The following is a 17,112-nucleotide window of genomic DNA, read 5'->3' as shown; positions in this document are numbered from 1 at the left end:
GCTAACAGCAATAGGTTCAAACCTGACGAATCGTATGAGAGATATATCAATTACAAACAAGACGGTATGTAACAACCAATTCGCAAATAGAATGGAGTCGTTCGTCGGTACGGACCGTTCGGTCTGAGAATAATATCTATAATCTTATTGTGTGTTGTTTCAAAGGACAGCAGTGTAAATACAAAAAAAAATTACGACTCATTAATTCTGGAAGATTTTGTACTCATATATCTTAATAGTGTTATAGTAGGATATATTTTACTTAAAAAATATAAGTAGATATCGCTGTAATGACTGCACTCAAGTGAAAACTGAGCTAATTGGTAGTAAATAAAACTTCCTAGATAATACGCAATTTCCCTCAAGCTCTTTTATTAACGTGTAAAATATTCTCAAACACGTAAATTCAATTCAGTAACAATAGTTTAACAGTATATTGTGAAAAAGATGAATATTTCGAAAGTTACCACAGGCTGTTCAGATGTTCAGCTGCATGTTTTATATGGATGGAAAGACAGATGGTCTCGTAATATGCGTTACTAATTTCATTTGAAAATTTTGTATGTTAACACATAGAAAATTTTGTGGTGCAACCGTGTAGAAATTAACTCACTTAGTAACTCACTGTCTATGGAGGGATAAAATTTGCCACTAACTGCGCTCGCAACTTAGTTTTTTTTGGAAATACACAATGCGTTTACAGCTCCACCGGACGGGACGCCAAAATGGTAAAGGGCATATGTAACGTTTGAATGGAAATGACTCCAGAGAATATTTAGACACCTCTAGTTTGAATCGGCTTTACGTAGAAGAAATATAAAGTAAATAAAAATTATAGTATAATTTTATGTAATTTATTCGACTAACAGGCAAAAAGATGTATGTATTAACAAAAGAAATTAATTAATTAATTATTGTCCCCTTTTGTAATTTTCCCGTATTTTTTCCGACGCTCTTGATAAATTTTACCTCATAATTTAATTTAATATTTTTTTTATTTTCACTTCGTCCACACTGATACATCACAGGCGAAATCTAAATTGAGGCTAAAGTCAAAATAATTTATTAATTTTTCGCATGTCTAAATTTTACATCTTATCTATTAATAATTGTGGGCCTTCCCCACAAATATTAAGAGTATATAAATATAGAATTATTAGTACTTTAGGCCAATAAACTTACCGGTAGCAATGTATTATGGTAAAGTTAATCTCCACGCTATTCCCTCTGGAAACCATCATGATAAGTTCCTGGTGTAACTCACCAGGTGTCACGATGGGTTAATTAACCTAAAGCCAATCTTATTCTGCTTATTCTTCACTGGACCTAAGGTTCACAAGAGAGTGCACCACACCATTATCCACAAATAAAAATGCCGATTAATCTTGTATGTACAATAATATGAACCAAAGCAAAATTTAATTATGCATATCTAAAGCCTATACCAAGTGTAGCAGATGAATAAACTCATCTTATGGGTATATGTGTATGAACGCCTTGCAGGGAGACGTTACTGGGATGCCATGCCCGAATGGACACGACCAAAGGATTTCAATGCGACTATACCGGCCAGTGATCTGGCAAGAAAATTAACTGAGTAACACTAGCACAGGTTCTAATCGGTATGTCGAAAGAAAAACGCTTGTCACTACTACGTTATTAATTTCCTATGTACGATGTTAGCTTTTCTTCTACACAATCTGTTATATACGAGTAATAACGTAAAAAATGTACTAATATAGTTTCATGCCAGTTCTACCCAACTGATGTAGTTAACTGAACAAAACAGTAGGGATAGTGATAAAAAAATTTACGTGTAGACATGTCGTCATTTTGACTTTGAGTTAAATCACGTGAATAATTATATTTATATCTAAAACAAAAATACAACACTAAATGGAATAGACACATGTCTTATCTGCTATGGGCTTGTGCATCAATCCAACGTAATGTTACTGATTCTCAGATTTTAGTCCTACTTTTAGTCTAGCGATGATTTCAAACTAAAAACGTATCCCTCAGGACTTGGTTTTTAGCTGCTTCATGATCCTTCCGCGGGCTTGAAATATCGTCTATAGTTGCTTACCTTTTATACTGGAGAAGCTGTAAAGATATGCTGCAGTACGGTAAGCTGTAAAGATATTATTTGAATTATTAACCGGGTCTTAACACGAATAATTTTATGACAAATTTACCTATCTCGACGTTTCGACTAGGTCGCAATAGACGTGGTCACGGACTGACTGAAGCAACAGCGATGTCAATGTAGATAGGTGACAGCAGTTTTTTCATCTATCGTCAAAAGATTATTCAACGAAAGTTTGCGACACACAGCACTCACGGTATCCATACACTTATCGACTGTTGATGCTACTGAAATTTGTTTGAATTTATTTATGACTGGATTTCACGCATAAGATAATTTTAAGCCATCCTCTCTGTTGAAATTGGGATGTTTTATAATTTCAATCGCCTCCCGGACCATTCGTGGTTATTAGTGGCGATCAGTAGAGAAGACCATGCAGTTCAATCCAGTGATTTGTCGAAACGTCGAGATCAGTAAATACCTTTATTTTCCATAAAATTATTCGTGTTAAGACCCGGTTAATAATTCAAATAATGTACATTAAACACGAATGTTTAAAAATAACTTTAAAGGTACATTGCTAACAGCAATAAAATAGATGGAAAAGAAGCAAATGTAGTAGCAGATAGTTATTTTTAATGGAGCATTATGGATTGTTGCACAGACGTCTGCACTAACGGTATACGTTAGCGGAGCTTCAGTAAGATGAAATCAGTCAACTAAGATCAGTTAGTCCTTCATAATAATCATTAGCAACGATGAGGTGCGCCTGACATTTTCCTGACACCTTCATTTTTTAGAAATGGGGCTTCTAGTTCCTATTACTAATAATCTCTTACTCTCATCTCTCAACTTCTTCCAAATGATAGCTAGCTTTTAATACAATTTTGTTATTATTAAAAATATATATACCCTTATGAAGTTTTGAAGTAACTTGTCGCTTTCCATAGCTTTTCGCGTTATTGACGATAATTGACAAAATTTGGAAATGAATTTTGGCGGTTTGACCAATTTACGCGGCGAAGTTTAAATTGGTTTTGTTGGCGAGTGCAAGTCATGGATATCATTAGGTTTCATTCTATTAATGGTCGATAAACATATTTCTGAAATACATGACACAAATTAACTAGTACATTGATGATTTACTATGCGGTTACAATGTTGAATCAGTCCCGGCTTCGCATGGATGCATTACAAATCTTTAAATATCTCGCCCTGTCTATACTATAACACGCATGTATTATACATATAAATCTTCATCTTCAATCACTCTATCTATTTCTGAAAACTGCATCAAATCGTAATTAAAAAGATATACGCGAACACAGGCGACGACTTTGTATTATACATGTAAAGATTAAGTTGGTGATGATATGTAACCGAATATAGTAGCAGTATTTTAATAGTTACTAAAAGTAAAAGTTTGGCATTATTTTCTTAATATATTTAAATTGTTACTGTACACTTTGCATAAAGTCATGTGCCTCCATTACACTTATTTCGGCCGCTGAGCTGCTTGCTTTGTAAGTTGCGTTTCGTATATAAAAATTACGAAGTTATAACAGACTATGATTATATCAGTATAACTGACATTATAATGTTTATCAATCAAGGTACACAATACAGTTCTATTTTAACACCTTTTGTCTTTGACTTTTTATTTTTTCACAAAATCATAAACACCTATGATTTAACATAATTCTGGAACTGACTGCTACCTATCAAATAAATTTCCATCTTATGAGATACAAGTAAGCATCTATTCAATGTATTCACGTATTTTATATTTACTCACACCTAAGTAAATAACAATAAAAGTTGTAAGGAAATCGTTCCAATAGTTATATATGTTCTAGTAACTATACTCAGATGAATATGCACACTAAATACTGGTTTTATATTTTTCTGAACATACTCACTAACATCCATTTGGACCGAATCAAAAATCATTACTTAATATAGGATATTTTAGCCGCATATAAAAGTAAAGTTATTTGTATTAATATTTTTTCACTACAGTCCAGTTCAGTATACAGATTCAATTGAGAAAAACTGCCAAGACACTCAAGTGAGTGTATGTCTAACCTTAAATGAAAATCCTATTAAAATATGTACATATACCTATAGAAATATGAAGTCTAAATACAGGTGTTAATATATTTCTAAACATACTTACGTTCGTTTGATATTTAAAAATAGTTTTGGGAAAATAAGAGGACGGTAAGTGGCAACAGTCACTTTTACACTAGTCGTGTATATAAGCTGGAATAGTGACCTTGTATATCATTTTAAATTATTTAGACTAGTTACCCCACAAATAAGAGATATACGTATAAAAAGTTTAATATGCTTGCAGAGTTTCTATTTCCCTACAAACTTTCATCACCTTTTTTATTATACACCATTAAGGGTAAACAAGATTTGAATGTTATATTTAATGAACAGCCTAAAAAATAAGTATCAAGTTTTAAAAATAATAATAATTTCAGACAACCTTTTTGCGCATTAAAAAGAAGCCTATGGTCCTTTCCCAGAGTCTAGACTGTCTATGTACCAAATTTCATTTAAATCGTTAATTTTAAACTTTCGTGTTTAATATACATTATTTAAATTATTAACCGGGTCTTAAAATTATCATCTGCGTGGAATCCAGTCATAAATAAATTCAAGCAAAGTTCAGTAGCATCAATAGTCAATAAGTGTACGGATACCGTGAGTGCTGTGTGTCGCGAACTTTCGTTAAACAATCTAGTGACGGTAGATGAAGAAAAAACTGCTGTCACCTATCTACATTGACATCGCTGTTACTCCAGTCACGTGACCACGGCTAGTGCAACCTAGTCGAAACGTCGAGAGAGGTAAATATCTTTATTTGCCATAAAATTATTCGTGTTAAGACCCGGTTAATAATTCATTTAAATCGTTTAAGTGAAAGCGCGCGCTTACGGGTGAAAGCGTGACAAACAGACAGACACAACTAATTTCGCATTTATAATATTACTAAGGATAAGTAAATAACTTGAGACTGCTCGCACAGCACAGCTCGCTTTTAATTAGAGCCACCTAGATTCTAATAATTGTGTCAACATTTAATATGTGTCTAATAAAAAAAGGTAAATAGGTACAATAAAGCTGGAAGAATTATGCCAAGCCGTTCTGTGTGAATTCCTTTGTATAAAAGTGACGCAACTTTCCGCCGTCCCACATAATGCGCTAACTAAGACAAATTTAGCTAAAGGTCCGAAGATGGACCCTTCCCTCAATTAAGCAATTAGGAGCGGTTAACCCTTTGAAAATTCAATAAACGCTCACTATAAAAGCAAACGGCATTTTTAATGTTGAAAAACTTGGTGTTGCCTACTAAATATCTTAGAGCGCAACGTCCCGTTAAGTCTAGTTATAAGGTGTAAATTGTTGTTAACCCTCGCTGATTGAATGCTAGCATCCGCAAGTTTTCTTCATCTTTATGTGCTGTCTCCTTCTAGAAGTTGGCGATCTTAACTTTGTCCACCGCTGTTCGTCATCTGGTGCCAATCGCGGAACCACTTCTTAAGTTCTTCAAGGATGATGTGCGCTCATCCGGTCTTTGTCGGTCCTGGATTTTTCCTTGAATTATGAATTGCAAAAGACGATTACTCGATTTATCTCGCATTATATGTCCAAGGTACTGCTACTCTCATTTCGCACTCTATCTACATATATATTGACATAACAATAATTGATATATATATAAGTTATAAATGTGATATTATCGTAACATCTTTTTTCTCGTCATATCTACATTTCTACATACTCTTATGAATTTTGATTATAAAATAGAATCTTCATATATTAATATACAAATGCATCTCTCTCTACTTTTCTCTAATTAGAGGCCATCCATAAATTACTTCACACGTTAAGGGGGCGAAAAAGTCTAACATTATAATGTTTTTTATATATAAAAAGGGGTTGAAGGAGTCACAGAGTTTCGTGTAAAAAAGGGACCTCTACCAGAAGTCTTACGTATAAATAACAATTAAAATATGACCACCTCTGACTGTTAAATTACTGAAATTGGTATGACATAATTTATGGATGGTCCCTTATAGTAAACTACCTGTATTGTAAAATATACTTAATATGTATTACCTTTAGGGTTATTTTTATTAAATTTTAATGAATGAAAACATTCGGCCTTTTTAAATTCGCTATAATGTCTGCATGAGCTTAAGAACCTTTTCTTTTAATGAGACTTTTTACACCCAATGAAAGCGATGGCTTCTTTTAATTCTATATTTTACGAGTCGACTACTTGAATGTGCCGTTGTGACTAATAGACGTTCTAGGTAATACTTAGAATGTCTATCGGTCACTAATCATCTTATACAGCCACTTTGTTTAGAAAGAAAGAAAATTGTTTATTTGGTACATAGCAATACTGAAAATAATTTTTAAATTTTAATTTACATTTTATAGTACCAAATAGGTCTCCGCCCAGCATATGTCGTGACGGGGTGCCACGACGCTGGTATTCTGCGGATACCTTCATATATAATAAATATAATAAAATAATAATACACATACATAGATCTAGGCGGATAACACTGAGTAAACATTTACGACATACTACCATATATAAATAAATATTCAACATAACTACACACTGAAACATAAAATAAACATATTGTTCTGGTGACACTAGCAGGCTAACACCTTGCATTACCCTGCATTTGGAGTGCAGACACATCACAGCACAGTTTTCTGAGTGAGGAGGAGTACAGTTAAGTGTTTATGCTCCTAAAAATACTATTTTGCTTTTCCATTTTTTTCTTGTTTTTTTTTTCAATTTCCACAATCATCATAAACTTCGATATATCTACCTACCAATCATGTTTCAAATGTCAATTTCAAATGTTATTGGTTACAATAAGCCCATTTGAAAAATGCTAGAGTTTTGACTTACTAGTTTTTACTTTTTAATCTTCATCAATATAATTAAATAACTGATATATTGTATCAGAAGGACGTATTTCATAGGCTTTACATGAGCTTTTTTATCTAATTAAATATCTAATCTGGAACTGGGTGAAATTGAGGATAAAACTTAAAAACGAAATCGCGAGTATCTGAAACAAACTTCTAAACAAATAACATTGTAATATATTATTGTGTATATGTGTTATGTTATAAACATATGTTACAATACAATACATTGTAACATATGTTAAAATACTAAATATTGGAGAGAATGAGACTACCAAGACTAACTATGGAACATTACTAACAATGGGTTCATTGCTAGCAATGCCATGTTAGGTCAATCTACACGTGGTTCCCCCTGGAACCCTTCGTGATAAGTTCCTGGTGAAGACCTGAACTCATACTCATCTTATCAACCTCCACTAATGTTCAATCATCGTAAACCGTTAGCGCATGTGGGGAGACCATTCCATATTTTCATATATAACCGTTGAATCGTACTATATGACATGAAGGCACTAAATTCGAGGTATGTCAACTAGATATACTTATAACACAAGACAGTCACGTACTGTCGTGTTGTACACAACACCTTCATCGTAGCCACATAGTGTTATGTGAATCCGAGTGTACCTCACATTACTTTACGTATTGTCACGTGTTATTACGTGACTCAATACACCTCGATTCAAGATGAAACGTTTCGTTTAAAATATAAAGAATATTTATTGAAATAAACTTAATACCTAAACGCGCTTTTTAACTGTCATATTTTTTTATCCTACCAATCATTTGGAACGCAGACGAATTAGCAAGAAATTTGACTTACTGCTTAAATAACGTTTTGTTTAAAATAAAAATAGAAATAATTTTAGTTCAAATAAATTTAATACAAGTACTTTAAAAATAGAAATATTTTTAGTTCAAGTAAATTTAATACAAGTACTTTTTAATAGTAATTTTTTTTGCTACCTCTCATTCGGAATACAGTCTCGTCACAAGAAGAATGTGCTAGAAGGTTGTGGTTGCGAAGATTTATTGTTTAAACATTAATAATTACAGTATCCCCTTTCATTTTAAGAACTTACTGTGTAGCTATTCCATATACATATGTTTAACATATGAGACCTATACTTCACTGATGTACTTTAATTTTCACAGAATGATCATTTATTTCATATAATATATTGGCTGCTTATGAACGTCAAATTTTTTCTATTATATTTTCCCCTACCTCTACCTCTACCTACCTTTCTCAATATATAGATTCGATTGAAATGTACTGGTAATAAATTCAGTGGTTTTTTTTAGTTATTTTGTATTTTAAATTTACAATCTCACTTTTATTGTACACAATGTTTCCTCAGGTATTTTGTTCTGATTTGTGTTAACCTCGAGTGTTCTAGAGAAAACCATGGCATCTACTTACCATCAAGTAAGTCTAACATGATTGCCCTTCAAATCACATAAAAGTCCATTATCTCAATTTATGTAAAAGCAGAGCATAATGTCACGCTTAGCTGAAACTATGAAATTCGTGTTAAGTCCCGACAAATTGAATTCATAAAGAGTACTGGCGGTCGTTGACGGCTGGCGAAGATACTATGTCATGGTAACACTCCCCACATGACGGCTTTTAGGCAGGGATGTCAACTGTACGATATCCTCGTACAAATACGAGAAGCTCGATGCCCCGACCCATTCAAATAATGATCTTGAAATGATTAATGAATTGAAATTACGACAGCCGAGGATCGAACTAGCGATATCCTCAGACTTAAGTCGTATCTATAAGGCAGGAGATGATCTCCAGCTGCTACATAAGTCCTTACACAGGTTTGAAGTGCCATCTGCACTCGCCTGTTATCGTTCGGTGTAACTGTTAAGGCCAGCTGCAGCCAACAGCATTAGAATAAATAGTTCGAAAAAACTTAAATATGAGGACATTTTGGACCTACTGAAATCATACAAAATACTACGATAAGCGAGATTAGAGATCTAACTGAGCGCGGCTCATTGAGGTTACTTGTGACCCGAGAGCTGGTAGCTATTTTGCCCAAAGGCTAAGTATGGCCATTCAAAGAGGCAACGCTGCCAGTATCCTGGGTACGCTGCCTCGATGTGCCGCGTTGGATTACAATGATTGTTTTTTGTAATTGTTTATAAGGCAATTTGTTTTAAGACAAACTTATCAGTAATAACTGAGCAAATATCTATAATATGATATTTTACACACAAACTTATTTTACACTTAAATGTTTTGAGGTTGACAACCCTATTTCTAGGTTATAAGAGGGAGTGACACGTGGCCTGAAAGGGATAGAAAAAATGGATAATTTTATGTATATACGTATGTGTAATATTAGATTGTTAATTTTCTTGTAGAAAATATGAACAAATTTTGAACTTTTCATTTCTAATCACACCAGCCAATAGTAATATTTTACAATATTAATTTATTTATAATAAATTGACGTCAGTGGTCTACTAGTTTAGCACACCGCTGTACTTCCGATGGACGCAGGTTCGATTCCTCGCACGGCGCAAACATTTGTATTCATGAGTATGATTGTTTATATCAGTCTAGGTGTTTACTAAGTATAATATGTAAGTACTTAAAAAAATATCTATGTATATGTATTAGTTATTTAGTACCCATAACACGAGCTTTAGCTAGCTTAACTTGGGTCTAGATGGCGCTGTGTGAATTGTCCTGAGATTATTATTATGACTAATTTCCGCCGTTTTTGCAACATTTTTCACTGATGCTTCGCTTCTATTACTTCTATACGTTATATAACTTAACTCCTTCGTCGATAAAAGGACTATCCAACACAAAAATAAATTATCAATTCAAAACCAGTAGTTCCTCAGATTAGCGCGTTCAAACAAACAAACTGCAGCTTTATAATCTTATATTATCTTATATTATTCTTGTGTTAATATGTTAGTTACAATACTCATCTAAAACGTTGACCTTGACGTTTGAATCAGAAACTTGACCGATTTTATGAAATTTTATAAGCATATTTAGTAGGTCTGAGAATCGGCTACTATATATTTTTCATACCCCTAAGTTATAGGGGGTTGTCCTCCCCTAACATTATTTTTTGTGCAAAAGTTTTTATTTATAATGTGGCATTAAAAAGAAATATAACACCAAATTTTCGTCCTACCATCAACCCCTATTTTTGAAAGCGATTTTAATTTATATAGCAAATGAATCATTTTCAATTTTTGCACTACTACTTTTGAATATTTTCTCTATACATATTTACAAATATATATTATATCTGTTGTTTAGTACATAATACATACTCTGCTGAACTTAAAAATAGATGGCTCTGTGCAAATTGTCCAGGGTTATTATTATTGATAAAGTTGTTTCATGAATACTATTACTGGCGTTCGGTTTCGTGTATAATTCACAGCGAACCCCGCATAATCTGTACGATAAGCATTAAACAGTTCAATGAAGCACAATCAATGATTACAAAATGTAAATTGCTGTAAGCCCGGCATTACCTCAGATTACAATAATAACGGTGTTACCTATTACTATTCCAAGTTAAATCCGTTCATTCAGGAATGTCTCTAATGCCTGTGAACACAGAGTATGTATACTATTGAAGATGTCTACATATATATGTATAATTGTATATACTGTGTACAACTTGTTTTAAATTAGCTACTTGCCCCGGCTTCACACGGGTGTACATGTATTATATATATATAAACTTTCCTCTTGAATCACTCTATCTATTAAAAAAATCGCTTCAAAATCCGTTGTGTAGTTTCAAAGATTTAAGCAGATATAGGGACGGAGAGACAGCGACAGCGACTTTGTTTTATACTATCCTAGCTACCCACCCCGGCTTCACACGAGTGTACATGTATTATATATATATAAACTTTCCTCTTGAATCACTCTATCTATTAAAAAAATCGCTTCAAATTCTGTTGCGTAGTTTCAAAGATTTAAACATACTTAGGGACGGACAGACAGCGACAGCGACTTTGTTTTATACTATGTAATGATGATAATGAAATAAGCACATGTTGGAGTAACCAGATATATTGCATTCTTAGCTAATAATATTTATTACAATTAAACTGTAAAAATCGTATATATGGATAATATAGACTTATCTATTTGAGCCGCTATGAAGCTTTTTAAATATCTTTCATTATGAGTGTGAAATTATAACAGTAGAAAAAAATTGAAAAATGTACAAAATTGAAATTATTATATACGTCCATAGACAAATGAAAACTAAATAGAACTAATACTGAAAAAGACCTACATCGTAATTTTATTGCTCAGACACACCCTTCTTAAGCAACAAGTCGTTAAAATCCTATAAACCTACTCTATAGTCTAATCTTAATATTTAATCTATTTCAAATGAATACACCTTTAAACTGTTTTTTTAATGAAATTGTCAGTTAGTTATTACCAGTTAGATACCAGCAAATATAGAGTTAATATTGCTAGTGTATAATTCAAAAGTATAAAAAACATATACAGCGTATGTATACAGCGCAATCCAAAGTCATTGGATAGGAATTGGATTGTATAGCAGACTGTAAGTTAATATACTTTTCCTTGCATTAAACATGACTGCCCTAAACTTTGATACGCGAAACCTTTTTATCCATTGATCAATATTATTACAGAGCACTGTCGGAATTACAGTAGTAGTGGTATATTTTATCCACAAGTGGATAGGCAAAGGTACGAGACCATACAGCCTAATCTTCAGTAGTATTTCCATGAAATTCAAAAATTCTTCAAGGCGATATCGCCAAATCTTTTCATTAATTATAAGTTTGTGTTAAGTCCATGTATGTGTCCATAATTGAAATGTTTATAGTTCACCGATAGTTGCTATAATGAAGTCGTAAATTGGTTTAAAAGTTCCAGTGCATTTGAATAGTTCTTGAAGCGATGGCGGAATAATCTTATATAGTTCTTGAAGCTTGAGCAATGAGCAAAATTCTGTTTAAATTGAAGGCCGGGCAATCAAAAAATATATGTTCTAATGTTTGATTTTCATTACTAGAGCACAAAAGAAAAATCGGAGAATTAATAATAAAAAATAGTACGTTTCCAATCGTCTTCCCAATTTTTTAATAAGTTTTGACAGTTGGTTTTGAATTTTTTTTTGTATTCAAAAGTATTTAAGTTTTTTTTTCATTCCTTTGTGTATACAACTGCAAATGTACCAAAAATGTTTACAGAATATTGGAGGGAACTGGCTTTCGTGGCACTGGGTCACCTGTATCGAAAGCCAGGGCTAACTATATTTAATTGTACCGTACATTTATGAATAAAGTTTATTATTATTATTATTATTGACAATGAAAATGCTGTCCAACAGGCAAAATTAGAGGCAAAAACTGCCCAACAGGATACTCGTTGCCTAAAATTGGGACATAAAATAATAATCAAACAGGAAGCACTAAATCACTGACACAGTATGCCAGGATTATATATTAGTACATTCATAAGCCCTAATAACTAGAATCAATACTCCAATAGACTATTATTTGAGTATAAACAATGTATGCATTATGACTAGGATCCTCACTAGAAACTGGAAATTGAATAAACACATGGCGAAATTAGGCCTGAGCTTAACAACAATCTGTAACCCACTCATGTATAAACGGAATATCTCCTTTGGAAGGTATACACTCTATCCTGAGGAGATACTACAGATAAAGGACAGGTCTTAGTATCTAATAACAGCTCAATAGCCCCAAAAAATAGTGTACATATATGCATATGCATTTGTATATAAATATACTTTCTTACTTTCTTCATTCGGTACCACAAATTCTAAATATTTATATTAGATTTATTTATTTGCAATATACAAGTATATACTAAGTATAATAGAATTATATGAGAGATATGTGCCACCATGTTAGTGCCATGGAAATTGAGAAACAAACTAACTACGAAATTGAATAGAGTAACCATCCACTTTCATAACATTTCAGTTAGTAAACTTGTTCATACTGTATTACGTTGCAAACGACTAAATAATAAGCTTAACGTTGACGTTATTAGTAATCTAGCATAGCATAGAGCTTTATTTTCGATGGTCACAGATTCGATTCCTCACACGGTGCAAACATTTGTGTTCATGAATATGATTATATGTATAAAACCAATCGAAATAAAATATCTTTATTCATGTAGGTCTATTATATCAATCTTACAGACTAGACATTATCTAAAATTTAATTAAGATTTGTTCTGTTCTTTAGTTGTGAAAATATAGAATAGAAAAAGATGAACACTAATTAAAAGATTTGAAAGATTTCCAGATTACCGTGATGAAATTTATTTAATTTTTATAAATCTTTATATAATTTTAAGCTGTAATAAAGAAAGAGATTCATATCTATATTACGAACATGGAAGGGCATCTATCTGTCTGTTTATTAGTCGCCTACTCAAAAATCAACGTCTGAACGGATCTTAATTAATTTTAAAGACTGTAAAATCTAGACTAGAGGAAGGATATAAGCTATATATCACCTCAAAAAAGCAGGTGAAGTAACAGTCAGTATTATAATTTCACATATTACATTTTTAGTTGTATTAATAAACGGAGATACATATACATTAATATTGCCATGACTGTGTAGGCTTTATAATAAGTTTTATAAATATAAAAGGGTCTTTGATGTCACAGACGACCGTTGTGTAATTTATGAATAACAAGTTTATGCCTTCTGGGATGGTAACATTACTATTTTTCTAAGATCCTCTGATTCTTGCCGACTTTGAAAGGAAGTCTTGCCTAAAATAACATTGTGTAACAACTGTGAATTCAATTACCGATTTTCATTGGCTAAGATATAACTTTGTTTCCAATATAAATGTAATAAAGAATGAATAGTATAATTATACGGCTGTTATCCCAGGTGGGATAGTAGGAGACATTCTTAACTGATTTTGAGGCAAATAAAACATTTTACTGGGTATATTTGAAGCCAATGTAGCAGTGGATAAAAACCGCTTTTAAACGGTTTTTTTAGCACTATTTCCATCAACCATATATCATCACTTCAATCGATCACTCGTTTAGACCAGCCACTCCTACTAGCATATAGCATTCAAATAAATTCGTGTAAGAAATGAAAAAATAAGTAAGCAGGGTATATGTTGTGATCACCGTGACATCAAACGTTGACTGCTTTGTTGATGAATACTAGATGTAAGGGATAGAGTCTATTATATATTACAATTAGGGTCAACTTGGGTTGGTACATTGAATACTACTACTTGTACCCCAATTTTTGTAGTCAAAGTCAAGACAATGTACCATGTCAAGTTGACCCTCCAGTCAAGATTCCATTCCATTGTCAAGATTCCACCTCGAAACCAACGTGGTCAATTGCTAGTTGCCAAGATAGTCTAGTCTAAATAACTTAAGTTTACTCTCTTTTTATAAACCTCCACTGGTACCCCATGTGCAGGTTTCTATGACGATGCAACACTTACCTTTGAAATATATAATTTAAAATTAGTTAAATATTTAAGAAACGGTTTTAAAGGTCTTTTAATAAATAAATACATATTTTTTAAAACCTTCTCAGCTGTTTGTAGTTCTGTGTTCATCATTCCGTTATCATTCACAAAAGAAAATACATGAAATATTGTCGATGTTTGATAAAAATCGTTAAGGTATATTTATTTTATTTCCAGATATGGTCTGGAATAAGCAACGTTATTTTATTTTAATTAGGATGAAAATATTTTTACTTCAAAAGAAATGATATCTAAGATAAGAATTATTTTACATTCAAACGAGAGATTTACCATCAAAGACACTAATTCTAAGGTGACTAACGTTAGGTTATTCGTGTAACTCTAGACTCCACAAAAGACTTAATTAAACGAACACACATTAACACTGCACGCCAGTTTGCTATCATCGCTTCTAATTACACTCAGAACCAAGAACACTACACGTATCAGATAAACAGCATCCTTCTACATTAACTAAAATGAGTTTTATATAAAATACACGAGAAATATTAAAATAGTAAAATTAAATATCACATACCTTATCATTAATGTATGTATGTCTTTTCTCAAGCTACTCTCTACACTATGGATTTTTAGGTAACTACAGTAATATAGTCTAGCGTTTACATCAGAATATATTTAAAAGATTTTGTAAGAATTGACCGAATCATAACAGTCAGCTGCAAGTATTTTGCCCTGCCCCTATAACGGTAAACACAATGATAATGATGGAGTATGAACCTGACAACCACCATACTGGCTCTAGCCATTGCCAAGTCTCTTATCCTTGTATATACACACGCGGGTATAGTCCTACAAGGTTTGGGAATGGTTGAGGCTGCCCTACCAGCGTAATCCATTAACGCAGGCCAAAGCACCTATATACACGGGTGCATCCGCCTGCAAATGTATATACACCATATATAGACAATAATTAAACAAAAATCTGCTGGATTAGCATTCGAGTTATGTTGGAATATAATGACATGCAGAAAAAGTTTGATTGTTGTATTGTTAAACAAATATTTCGCACAATTTGTGAAGTATAACTAAATAACAACCCTAAGAAGAGCGAGCCGAGATCGTGCTTATCAGTATAATTAAGACTTAGGTACGTACCCTTTTCATTGAATCCTCTTTTGACTCCAGAACGAAGTTAAGTTGGTAGGTAAATTGAAAAGTTTCCCCAATAATATGGTAAACTCCTAACCGAGAGCAAACATAATGTGTTTCATCGTTAATTTCCATTGAAATCAAGTTAAATTTATATTTCAATAACCTATTTATAAATGCTAGTGTTTATTCAATAACTTTGACCTTTTGCTTTCGTTAATGGCACTTAATATTAGTACTCTTTTAGTCTACAGACTTAAGGAATTTTGACCGTATTCATGTATACAAAATTACCAATAAATGTATGTACTTTAAAAACGTATTTTAACCTCCTTCATTGTGCCTTCTGGTACAAAGGCAGTAATATTCTTATTGTATATTCTATATATATAAAATTCTATTGTGACAGTATTAGTTGCCATAATTCTCCGAAACGATTTTGATTAAATTTTATATGTATACAGGGTAAGTAATATGGCTAACTTACCTTAAATTTTTTTAGAACACAACTTTTCTTTTTGTATGTCATTAAAATACATACACTCGTAAATGTTCACGTTTCTACCACCCAACCCTATTTTTTAATAGCAATATTATATGGCCAAACGACATCTGCTGTGTAAGCTAGTATACGTGTATATATTGAAATAAAATGTATTTATCCATATATGGTATATAAAACATTATGTTACATATAAATAACAGTTAGTTTAAAAACCGTTAGTATATTAGTATTAGTATAGAAGACAAAATGTCTTCTATACATATGTACTATGTATTGCGGCATTAAATATCATATGTTGGTGTTGGTTGGTAAGGTTGTGTATGTATATAATATGCTACGTTAGGGATGTTTAAAGTTGCTTCCCTAAAGTCAATTGGTAAAGAACATACGTAGCATAAAATTCGACTCTAGTACCATAATTTATTTACCATTGACTCTAGACTTTGACTTGAAGTAGAATTTGTAAAAGACGTCTACGTGCGATTACAATATGCTAAAAAGCAATTAGCTATACACGTACAGTGAACAAAACATAATTCAGACGCGAAAATTATTAACAGAAATTATTTTCATCTCTCCACTTCGCTTCTTGGGTAAAGTTATTTATTTTCTTGAACACTATTTCTGGCTTTCGGGTTGGCTTACCATTTACAATTAACTCTGCAAGTTGAGTCCAAGTTGCTTTTGTCCCTCCGAAGATATTGAAGAAAGGGGAATAGTTTTAATGTTGTTATTGAATCGTGTCTGGCCTGTTGTTCACGGATTGAAACTTATTTCACTACAAGCATATTTCTCTCTTAAAAAATAATAGACTTAACTAACCAAGTAGCGGTCTACCGCATTTTTTTATTTAATTGAAACGGCATATAAAGTGAGAGCCACAAGTGATTTTTTTCTGGA

This window comes from Achroia grisella, unplaced genomic scaffold (genome assembly GCF_030625045.1).
Source record: "Achroia grisella isolate CSIRO2021 unplaced genomic scaffold, CSIRO_AGI_Agris_v1 utg1173, whole genome shotgun sequence".
NCBI lineage: Eukaryota > Metazoa > Arthropoda > Insecta > Lepidoptera > Pyralidae > Achroia > Achroia grisella.
The sequence above is the reverse complement of the archived record's forward strand: the minus strand, read 5'-3'. Positions refer to the sequence as shown.